The following is a 12,395-nucleotide window of genomic DNA, read 5'->3' on the forward strand; positions in this document are numbered from 1 at the left end:
AAAACCAGTGTCCTGACAGCAATCTAGCTTCAATCATGCAGAAAAGGATAAAGTCCTGAGAAATGATGACCCAGCAACAAAAAGAACAAGCTTCCCTCAACCACCAAGCCACAAAGTTGCTGTGTCAGCCTAACCTAGTGCAATTAATACGTGATGAGAAAAAAATTCTTGTTTTAGTTGATCCATTCTATTTTGGGGCCTTTGTTATATCAGCCCAGCTTTTAATACACACACATATTTAGTCCCAGGGAATCTCCTTATCCCATGGCCTGAATTGCATCAATGTTTCCTCTTGAACAGGTCATTTTCAAGGGAGCAGGGATCCCCCTTACAGTCGATCTACACGTGCAGCTCTCTGAGGGTTCAGCTATCTCAGGGGCACACTGAACTGCATGGAGTGGGAGGAGATGTCTAAAGGAAATGGAAATTCTTTCCAAAAGAAAGAGAAAGGATGGGAAGAGTGGATACTGGGCAGAGAGCTGAGCAACAACATCCAACATACTCAAACTCTGCATAGCTCTTAGAAAGAATGAAAGTCTACATATATTAACACGGAAAGATGTCCATAGCATCATGGGCAGATTTTTTAAAATGTAAATACAAAACCATACAGTATGAAAAGCAGGTTAAAGTATTTTAAGTAATGGATACATATAATTGTATTTAAGTAGGCATTTTTTAAAATTCTACAAATACCACCATTCCATACCTCTGGAGAGTGAAATCGTCAAGGAGAGGTGGAGAATTTTAATTTTTAATTTTTATTTTAATCTTTTGTCTCACATTTTTATGTATTCATCACTTTAGTTCTGATAAAATATGCAGAAGGCGATGAATAAGGAAAAGAGGAAGTCAAGGAAAAAAGGGTGGAAATGAGAGAATTTAGGGGGTGGGTTCCATCCATAGTGAGAGAGAGACACATCCCCTTCAGTGAATATTTTGTGTATCAGAGTGATGTTGTTTAATTTAGAATTTACAAAAATCATTCTGGAGAATGAATTACAGGGCAGGGGAGCAAACAGAAATAAGACACTAATTTATAGACTGTTTCAAGAGAATTGTTCCAACAGTAGCAGACTAGGTGATATTGACCATTTTAAACTGGACTCTGGAAGCTGTAGAACTATTACAGAATAGGAAAGTTTAAAGACACCTAACAGATACATGCAGTTTGGAAACTGTAGCTCCATTCTTAGGAAAGATATAAGCCATATGTGCTCCAACATGAGCAAATCAATGAAGGTGATGTACTACATGAACACAATGAAGAATAAAATTTCTATAGATATAGAACAAGCATTTGAAAAATTCAACACCCTTCCTTGATTAAAAAAAAAACTCGCAGTAAATTAAGTATAGAAGGAATTTAACTCAACATAGCAACAGCTACATCTGAAAAGCCCACAACATACACATCGGATGGTGTTCTAACACAGGTGCAAGACAAGGATACCTGCATTTCATCACTTCCATTCAGCACAGCAGTAGGAATACTAGCCACATGAACTAGGCAAGAAAGAGAAACAAAAGCCATCCAATCCAGAAAGGAAGAACTAAATCTTTTCTGTTTGCAGATGATATGGTCTTATATGTAGAAACCACCCGGACTCCATGAAAAAAAAGCTAGAACTGATGAACAAATTTAGTAAAGTTGCAGAATATAAGGTCAACATAGAAAAATAAGTTGCACTTCTATATACTAACAATGAACTATCCAAATAGGAAATTAAGAAAAACAATCCAATTTTAGTTCATTTGGGTCATTATAACAAAATATGTTGATCTTGCTAATATATAAACAATAGAAATTTATTTTTCGTAATTCCGAGGCTTGGAACCCAAAGATCATGGGACCAACAGATTCACTGTCTGTTGAAGACCTAATTCTCATAGATGATGTGACTGTTAATCCCAATATGTCAGCTTTGTGGGATTAAGAAATGTCTAGCAGATTAGTAGAGCATGCTCCTGGATATATCTGCTTGGGTTATGGAAATGCAGCTTTGGGACAACGTCTGGTCCCTGGCCGTACTGCTCTGGCACTGTTCCTCTGTTCTGCTTTCCAGCCACCATGAGTGAAGCAACTTTGCTCTGCCAGGCCCTTCCACCATGATGTTTCTGCCTCGGAGCCAGCTGCCAGTGGACTGAAACCACAAGCCAAATTAAACTTCTCTTTTAAATTGTAGATGTTGGGTATTGTGTCCAGCAACAAGAAAGCTAATACAGATGGTGATTTCTCTCTGTCCTCACAGGGTGAAAGGTGTAAAAAGACCCCCTCAGGCCTCCTCTATAAAGGAAATAATCACATTTATGAGGGGTACACTGTCATGATCCAGTCACCTGTTAAAGGTCCCTTCTCTTAATATCATCCCTTAGTGGTTAACTTTCCACATACGAATTTGGTAAAGATGCATACATTCAGATCACAGCAAATCCCACTTATAATATTATCAAAAAAGGGCCAGGGATTTAGCTTAGTGGCACAGTGCCTGCCAGGCAGGTGCGAGGTCCTAAATTCAATACCCAGTACCAAAAAAAAAATTATCAAAAAGGATAAATTCACGGACATGAAAGACTTGTACACTGAAAACTACAAAATATTGATGAAAGAAATTAAAGAAGAGAGAAATAAAATGTAAGACATCCATGTTCCTGGACTGGAAGAATTAATTTTGTTTAAATTTCCACACTACCCAAAGCAATCCACAGATTCATTGCTATCCCCATTAAAAACCCAAAGTCATTGCCTTAGTCAATTCAATCTATAGGCTACATAGTGTACACAGCAAACCTCAGATCTAGAGTCTGGGCATCTTAAGATCAAGGAAACAGCAGATTAGATGTCTGGTGATGGTCCTATTCCTGGTTTAAAACTGGCCATCTTCTAATTGCATTCTGACATGGCAGAGAGTGAAATCTAGTATCTTTCTCTTCTCATAAGAAGGATCTCATCTAAAGTTAATTACCTTCCAAAAGTCCCACCTTATAAGACCATTCTATTGAGGGTTATCATTTCAACATATAAACTTAGGAGGAAAAATACAAACCTGCAGTCCATTCTAGGATTTCCTAAAGAAGTAGGGGGAAAAGCCTAAAATTCATGTGAAAACAGAAGAGATTCTGAGATCCTGAGAAAGAGATATTACATTTCTTATTTTAAAATATATTGCAAAGTTACAGTAATCAAAACAACATGGTACTGGCTTTAAAATTGTGGAGAGGCACTAAGGATTGGATGCAGGACCTGGCTTATGCTACCCAAGTGCTCTATCACTGAGCTATATTCTTATTACTTTATTTTATTCTGAGGCAAGTTCTTGCTAAGCTACCCAGGCTACCCTGCACTTGCAATTCTCCTGCCTCATTGTTCTGAGCAGCTGGGACAATAGGTGTGTACCACTGTGCCTGGTGTTACTGGCAGTAAGGCAGTCATATATACTAATGGGATAAAATGGAAAGCCAAAAATAAATGCAGAAAATTTTAGTCAGTTGGTAAGTGTACAAGAATATATAATGAAGAAAGAAGTCTTTTAATACATAGTGCTAGGAAACTATATCAACATTCATAAGAATGAAATTGGACCTTTATCTTATACCTTATACAAAAATCAACTAAAATGGATTAAATAATTAAATGTAAGACATGAAACTATAAAACTCCTGGAAGAAAATAGGAGAAAAGCTTCTGAACATTAGTTTTGGGAATGAATCTTTAGCTATTAAACCAAAAATACAAGCAGCAAAAGCCAAAATAGGCAAGTGAGACTGTGCCAAACTAAAAGCATGCATATAGCAAAAAACAAAACAAAACAAAACAGAACAAAAAAACAATGAATCAAATGGAAAAGCAACCTATGGGATGGGAGAAAATACTGGAAGCCACATACCTGACAAGAAGTTACTAGCAAAAAACCCAATAAACTGACTTAAGGGCAAAAGGCTTGAATAGGCATTTCTCCAAAGAAAACATACAAACGGCCACCAGACAAAAGTGCACATTAGTACCAATCCTGGAAAATGCAATCAAAACCACAAGAGTATATTACCTCAAACCTGTTAGGATAGCTATTACCAATAATAAAAACAAAAGATAATGTCTTAGTTACTTTCTCGTTGCTGGGGAAAAAAATATCCAACACCCACAAGTTACAAGAGGAAAGATTTATTTTAGTTCAGTTTGGAGAGATTTCAATTTATAGTCAACTGGCTAACTCCAAGGCAGAATGGCATGGCAGAAGGGCACTGCAGAGGACAAACAGTCCCTGGCAGGGTAAGAAGGGGGCAGGAGGCCTGCATTCCTTCTTTCCCTTTATATTTTATCTGGGCTACAAGTCTATTCATTGGTACCACCCACACCCAGGGTGGGGCTTCTTCAGTAATTCCATAACCCCAAATTATGCTAAACCAATCAGTGGGCTAATTAAATTATCACATACCCATAAGCCATTATCACATACCCATGATCCAGCCACCTTCTAAAAGCCCCACCTATAAGCACATGAGACTTTGGGGGGAGACATCTAGATATAAGCCATGACAGATAACAAGTATTGTCCAGGATATGGGCAAATTGAAACTTTTGTGTTCTAGTGGTGGAAATGTAAAATGTTATGGCCAACATGGAAAACAGTATAAAGAGTCCTTGAAAAATTTTCCAACAGGGCCAGGGATTTAGCTCAGTGGTTCTGCCTCCTGCCTTGCAGGCAGAAGGTCTCAAGTTCGATCCCTGGTACCAAAAAAAAAAAATTTCCAACAGGCTACCTCATGATCCAGCAATGCCCCCTTTGAATATATGTTCTTTAAAGGCATTTGTTGGTTCTAGTAGAGGAAATTTCAGCCCAATGTTCAGGCTGTGGCATGGATACTGCTATTTGTTTTGAGCCAGATTTATAGTGAAAATTGGGAGCCAACATCCAAGTGGAAAGATTTTTAAAAACTTTCAGTTTGGCCAGAAAAGTTGGAGCCAAAGGTGCTGTAGTTGCTAAAGACACAAACACCATTAAGAAGAAACAAAGTACCTTGTATCTGGACAAGAAGAAAGATGGTCTGAGAGTATCACAGGAATCAGAAAGACTCATCTACTGCAGGCTTAATAGTATACAAATGTAAACTCCTTTGAAAGACTTTGTTTTGAGAAGTGAGACTTAGGGTTCCCTACTGACTCAAGGGTGCCTAGGAAAGTGGTTCACTCCACTCAGTCTTCCAGGCACGTAGAGGCAACTACAGCCATTCTCCAGGGAGGTTTAGCTTTTCCTTCAGCTGCCTGAAGACCTTGACATGATCTATGTGATACCAGTTTTGCAAGCATACAAAATGCATAAGTTATGGAGTCACAAAGCCTTCCCCCAGATTTCAAAGGAAGGCCTCAGAGGCCAGGCAATGTGTGATACAGTTACAGTTCCTTCCAGGAGCTCCAAAGAGGGCAATCAGCGAAGCTGTGGAAGTGAAACCAGGAAAGTGGAACATCTGCCAAGGAAAACTGCAGGTGCTGCCTACTGAGCAGCCCCAAGAAAGAGGCCACTGCCAAGCATGGTGGCACATGCTTATGATCCTAGCACTCAGCAGGCTGAGGCAGGAGGATGGCCACAAGTTCGAGGCCAGCCTGGCCCACATAGTGAGTTCAAGATTAGTCTGAACTACATAGGGAGACCCTGTCTCAAAGAGGGTAGGGGGACCCCATGTGGGATGCAATAGGCAAGGCCACAGGGTAGGGCTGCTTTTCAGAGCCCTTTGAAACTCACATCTCACTACCATGTGCCCCAGATGCTGGACACAGAGCTACAAGATTTAATGCTTGTTCTTACTTTGGTCCAATTTGTTTCTACTCCCTATTCTTCCCTTTTGAAATGAGAGTGTTTATCTTGGGCCATTGGATTTTAGTATTATGTGACTTATTTCTGAATTTTACAGAAGTTCACAGTGAAAAGTGTGCCTTGAGTATCAGAGGAATTTCCCTTGGACCTTGAACAATGCTGCAACTGTGGAGGCTCCGAGGAGTGTATTACTGTGGTTTTGGTTGTACATAGCATAATTGTATTAGGTAGAGGTAGGACTAAAGACTCCTAGTTCAGAAACTATTCAGAAAATGTCCCTAAACACAAAACCTAAGAAGGTCTGCTATGTCAGCTTCTAAGCATTCAGTGGAGAAAATGAGAATGATGGCTACCTGCAGCGAGCTGAGCCTGAAGATGGCCCTTCATCTCCTCCCTGCTCCCTTTCTCCTTCCTGCTCCCTTTCGCCTTCCTGCTCCCTTTCTCCTCCCTACTTTCTTTCTCCTCCTTAGACTAGGTCTACTCATATTGTAGATGCTGGATGGCACAGCCCCAGGAGAGAGTTACATTGTATCCTTCCGTGTTCCCTTCCTGCGCATGTCCCATCAGGAAACAATCACCCTATGCTCTGTCTACTCCACTTAGGCCATGTAGCACTAATTGCCCCGCCTTCTTTTCCTGTTTGCCTTCCACTGTAAATAAAGAGCAAGTGGTGCTCCAGGCAGCCATTAGCTCCCAACAAGCTATGGTTCCACCTGGTCCCACCTATCAAGAGTAACCTTGGTCTCATCATCTTTTCTTCACCCTCCCCTGCTCCCCCTGGCTTTGGACCCTATGTTATGTGGGTCGAGGCAGCTACTTAACACTATTGTACTACTGCTGCTTCCATAATCATTCTTTCTGTGCCCTGGGTGAATATCTAAGAGTAATTTCATGCTTTTTCCAACTCAATTTACTAGCTCCCTCTGCTGACCCAATCTGAAGGATGATACTGTTTGAATTCCTTGCAAATCTTGAACTATAAAATCACACTTTTGGAGTAGAAGACCACAGACATGGAAAAATTTACTCATGTAAACTACTTTCTCCTTTTCAACAGCTCCTGTGATGATTCAAAACATTAACATAAAGGTCAGGGCTTGAATAGGCATTTCTCCAAAGGTAACATACAAATGGTCACCAGACAAAAGCACACATCATCACCAATCACGGCAAACGTAATCAAAACCAAGGTGATATCACCTTGCACCTGTTAGGATAGCTATTACTAATAATGGAACCAAAAGGTAACAGTATTGGCTAGTACATGAGCCAGTTGAAATTCTTGCACATTATTAGTGACAATGTAAAATGATACAGCCAACATGAGAAACAGTGCAAAGAATCCTCAAAAAATTTCAAATAGAACTACCATTTGATCCAGCATCCCGCTTTGGAGTACATATCCAAAAGAATTGTAATCAGAGTCTCAAAGAAATATCTTAATTCCCATATTCATTGAAGCATTATTCACAATAGCCAAGACATGGAATCATCCTAAATGCCTGTTGATAAATGAATGGATAAAGAAAATGCGGGGTTAACATACAATGGATTATTATTCCGTCTTGTAAAAAAGAAGGAAATCTTGCTCTATGCAGTCAAATGAATGAACTGGAGAATATTATACTAAGTGAAATAAACCAGTCTCAGAAGGACAAATACTGCATGATTCTACTCATAAAGTATCTAAAACAGTCAAATTCATAAAAATGGAAAGCAGAGTGGTGGTTGCTAGAGACTTGAGAGTAGTGGGGAGTTCTCATACAATAGCTATAAAGTTTCAATTCTGCAAATAAAAAAGATCAAAGGATTTCTGTACAATGAATGCTGTGCCCATAGTTAATAATGCTATGTTGTGCACTTAAAACTTTAAGATGGCAGATCTCATGTTATATGCTCTTAACACACACACACCACACACATACACGGAGAATGAGGATGCCTCTGGAGGTGATGGATATGCTTATTACCTTCATTGTAGTAATTCTTTCACTAGTGTATCCAAATGTAAAATTGTATCAACTGGGGCTGGAGATTTAGCTCAGTGGTTCCGCAGCCTGCCTCACAAGTGCAAGGTCCTGAGTTCAATCCCCGGTACCAAAAAAAAAAAATTGTATCAACTATACTTCAACAAAGCTACTTTTTAAAAAAAACAATGGAGCTGTGTGCTGGTAAATATTTAACAACTGGTTCAGAGTCAGGGAAGCCAATTGTACTGCTTGTCAATTTCCATTTTGTAGATATCCCCCCAGCAGCAGGCATGGAGACACATACCTGTAGTTTCAGTGCTCTGAAAAGTGGTGGCACGAGGGTCACAAATTTAAGCCCAGATTGGGCAACTTAGTGAGACCCTGTCTCATGATTAAAAAACAAAAATTAAAAAGGGGCTGGGGGTGTAGTTTAATGCAAAGCTTTGGGCTCAATTCCCCGTGTCACCATCACCACAAAAAAATGTCCACCACCACCAATGTTTGTGATATCATTGAACTCAGAGTTGGAAGAGATGAATGCATTCTCCCAATGCAAGCCAGCTCCACCACACCACCATGACATTTTTGAGACCAGTGGAGAAATTACAAAGCAAAGTATATACTGGATTATACTATCAAACTTTTATGGACTTTCTAATATGTTGTAATGCTACTGTGATTTTGTGAGTGTGCGTCCTTTCTGGTGTGATATATGCTGAAATCAGGATGGTGTCCTGAGTTTACAGGTTACTCTAAATGTTTGGCAAAAGGAAGTGTGCAGGGACAGGGAGGGAGAAAAAGAGAAGGTACCAAGAGGTTAGTAGAGGGGAACTCATATTATTACAGTATGAAGAATATGAGTGTGAATGTATCAGTGTTCACTGATGAAAACTGTCCCTTCCGGCTTTGGTGTCCCTGCCTTTGGTGCTGCAGCTGTTGCCAGCTCCCTGGGGGCAAGTGTGTGGAGGAGCCGAGGGTGCCTCCGGCGCCATGGGGAGAAAGTCAAGCAAAGCTAAGGAGAAGAAGCAGAAGCGGTTGGAGGAACGTGCAGCCATGGACGCCGTCTGTGCCAAAATGGATGCTGCCAACAGGCTTGGAGCCCTCTGGAGGCTTTCCCAGTACTCAAGAAATACGACAGGAGTGGGTCAAATGTCTCCATTGAATGTAAGCAAGTGTCGGGACTGCAGCCAGCCATTGTGGATTGGGCCTTTGACCTGACCAAAATGAATACGCAAAGCATGTATATGCAAAGTGAGTGGGGCTGGAAAGACTGAGAGAGACGGGAGGAAATGACAGAAGATCCGAGCTTGGTATCTTATCGAGCTTGGTATCTTATCGCGTGGGAAAACAGTTGTGTCTCTTGCCTGTTCTCTTCCGGTTTGATGTGGATTGTGGGGATGAAGTCCTCTACTGTTATGAAGTACAATTGGAAAGCAAAGTGTGGTGGAAAGGCCTAGGGAAGTTCCTCGTACAGATCCTGCAGCTCATGGCCAGCAGCACACAGATGAAAAGGTGAGGTTAACGGTATTTGAGCGCTATCATGGTACCTATCAGTTCTTCCAAGAAGCGCTGCAATTTGAAGTTGATGACCCTTCCCCCAGCATGTCTGGTTGCTGTGGGGAGGACTGCTTCTCTGAGATCCTGAACCGGAAGACCAAGTTTGGGGACAGCCAGCACTCCCACGCGGGCGGGCACTGTGGTGGCTGCTGCCACTGAACTCTTAAAGCCATTTGCAAGTCAGAACTCTCTCCTAAGGCCTGTCCTCTCCTCTCCTCTCCTCTCCTCTCATATTACCTGCCAGATGCTCTCCGAGCTGTGGTCTTCTCAACCTTGCACATGCCAGGTGGCATCCTGAGAGCTCAGAACCCTGGAGTGGAGTGGTTTACACCACCTCTCCTCCTCTTTCCTGGAAGAACAGTGTACCAGGAATGAGTACAGAGAAGAGGGTGCTACAGGAAGAGCTGATGGAGGCTGCACCATGAAGCTCATCCTCACAGAAACTGTCTCCTCACTTGGCCCTTGGGTCTCAAGTGAAAGTTCCTCAAATTCTGTGCAGCTGGATTCCCAACAGGCTCCCCCACCCCTGCTTTGGACAAATGGAATGTTTATGTCCACCTTTGTCAAAGTCCTGGAGTCTTGATCTGGGCTCTGTTGGTCCCCAAAGAGGATTGGACTCTTAAGATCTGGGCACAGAGCAAGGCTTTGAAAAACACCCTCTGGTGGATGGAGCACTGTCATGGAGACCATGTAGGCCTTTGATGCCAGGAGACAGAGAAGCTCTTTCTAGCTGTGTTTTTATGGATCCATAGAGTGGAGTCATCTCAGGGGACTAGCCAACTCTGGGGGGAAGGCTGCCTCTTTCCACTGCTGTCAGTGAGAGAGGACCAGGAACAGGTGTGCTAAGGGGCCTATAGTGGGGGTGACTGCTTCTCTGGGCATTTGGACTTTGCTGCACTCTCAGCTTAACCTCTGGACCTCATGGCAGTGACGTGAGCTTTTCACTCCAGAAGAAAGCCAGAGGTCCTGTCTGTTCCTCACCACTGCCCCCAGCACTCTTCCTCCCCAGCCACTTGCTTTCACTCCGGATACCTCTGTTCTTAGTCTCGGGGTGGGGGGTGGGGGGGAGGCACATCGGGGAAGCCCTCTTCCCCTAGAGGACCCATCGTTCTGGGTACAGGTATGCCATTTCCTCTCACTTTTGGGGGGCTGATAGTTCTCTGAAGGTGGGGCGACCCTCCTACCTCCCTGCCTCTTCCGAGAGCCCCCAGCCAGCAGCAGGCTCCTCTGCCTGTGCTCCCCAGCCTTGCCCTTTGCGGCCTCAATGAGGCACTGGTGCCACTGTCCTGGCCCATTTGGGCCACAGCTCAGGCTTGAGCAAGAATGCCAGTCAGTGGCCCAAACAGCTGCTGTTCTCTCTCTGGTATCATCCTGTGGCAGCAGGCTGCGGCAGGGGCAGGAGATGGGCTTTCTCCTTTCAGAGAGTGAAGAGGGTGTGGGCTCGGAACTTATTCTCATCCTGATCTCTAGGCCTTGTTCCTCTTTCAAGGAAGAAAAACTAAATCCTTATCTAGGTGAAAGTACCGAACACTTCCCCTTGGACATCCCTGAGCTCTGCTTCAGGGAGTGTGGTGAAGATACCAGCCTTTGCGCAGTTGCTGTCATGGGGTCTGTCGGTGACCCGACCTCAGAGCCTGCTCACCCCAACCCTCTGGCCCAACTCAGGCAGTTTGCCCTGGCGGAGCTCTCCGGAATGGTCTTTGCTTCTCACCTAGATTCCTGCCTGTGCAGGAGCCTCTCTTAGCCAGTCTGACCCCCACTGAGCACCCTGCATTGCTCTTGAGTCTGCCAGCAGTGGGCTTGGGCACTTCTTGGAGAGAGCCTCACAGCTTGACACTGGACTAAGTTTAACCTTGCCTCACCTGTTGGGGCCAGGGTTTATACCCTTGATGAGAGTTGGAGTTGCTTGGAGGAGACTGGTAGACTCCTTCCAAGAATCATGAAACAACAGACGCATATTTAGAAAAGCTTTTCCTCTAATCCCCGTCTCAACACAAGAATGATAAATATTTATTGTCTTAGATCATGGATTTCTGATACCTCCCACTCAAGGGGACCAAAAGGAACCCTGTGTAAATCTCATGTAACGTGAGTTCAGTGTGTGTTTTCTTTTTCCAGTTGTTGGACACCGAGTACCAAGCCCATTGGTAGACGGGGTACTGGGTGCCTTTGCAGGCTATCTTCCCTGAAGAGCTCCTCAGGTCACAGCTTGGTGGGAGGAGTGCTGATTGAGACCAGCTGGCCACTCTTGTGGCCCTTGAGGCTACTAATCTGTCAAACATCAGTTTTCCTCCACCTCCTTTGGGTCTTAGTTTGGAGAAAACACTTTTTATACCAGACTTTTTTGTTGTTTTTTTGTTTGGGGCATGTTAAAAAAAATGTTAAGATTTTTTTTCCTAGTTGTATTCTTCCTATTTTAAGTTTTTTTGTTGGTATCAAGTGGGTCTATGACTGGCTAGGCATGGTGGCACATGCCTATAATCACAGTACTCCGGAGGCTGAGGTAGCATTGCTGCAAGTTTGAGGTCATCCTGGGCTACATAATGAGTTCAAGGCCAGCCTGAACTACATAGTGAGACCCTAACTCAAAAAGCTTTAAAAAAAAAGTGCATATATGGGAAAAGAAAGAAAGAAAGAAAACTGTCCCTTCAACTCTTCTGTGGCCAATATATTTTTCAAGAGAAAAAAGTGATTTGATACCAACAACAGATTTCATGCTAAAACTGGATTAGCAGGTTCTATTCCAAGAGTCTAAAGCTTTGTGATATTGGGCTCAGACCCTCAAACTGTAGCATTTACCTAACTGAAGAGGCAGGAGCTGTGCTTTCCAGCCACATCTTTCAGGTCTGACTTAAGTGGGTTCTGCACAAACAGGATAAAGCAAACAAGCTGTTTTTAGCAAACAACAGCAGCTTCTCAGTAAATAGGGCAAATGGACTCAAAATGAAGTATACAACCCCACGGCACCGAGAAGTCTAATGAGTGTGTACACACCTGAGCAGACCGTTCTTGGGCATCCAAGTCATAAATATTTCACCCCAGATTCCTTAGCCCT

The 12,395-nt window shown here is 42.9% G+C and overlaps 1 pseudogene; it reads left to right on the forward strand.

Annotated features, from left to right (window-relative positions):
- Positions 1-8,748: 8,748 nt before the first annotated feature.
- Positions 8,749-9,548, forward strand: LOC101708323 (N-alpha-acetyltransferase 40 pseudogene; annotated as a pseudogene).
- Positions 9,549-12,395: the final 2,847 nt, after the last annotated feature.

Source organism: Heterocephalus glaber, unplaced genomic scaffold (genome assembly GCF_053883595.1).
Source record: "Heterocephalus glaber isolate CG9 unplaced genomic scaffold, H.glaber_assembly_v1.0 deba00001600, whole genome shotgun sequence".
Lineage (NCBI taxonomy): Eukaryota > Metazoa > Chordata > Mammalia > Rodentia > Bathyergidae > Heterocephalus > Heterocephalus glaber.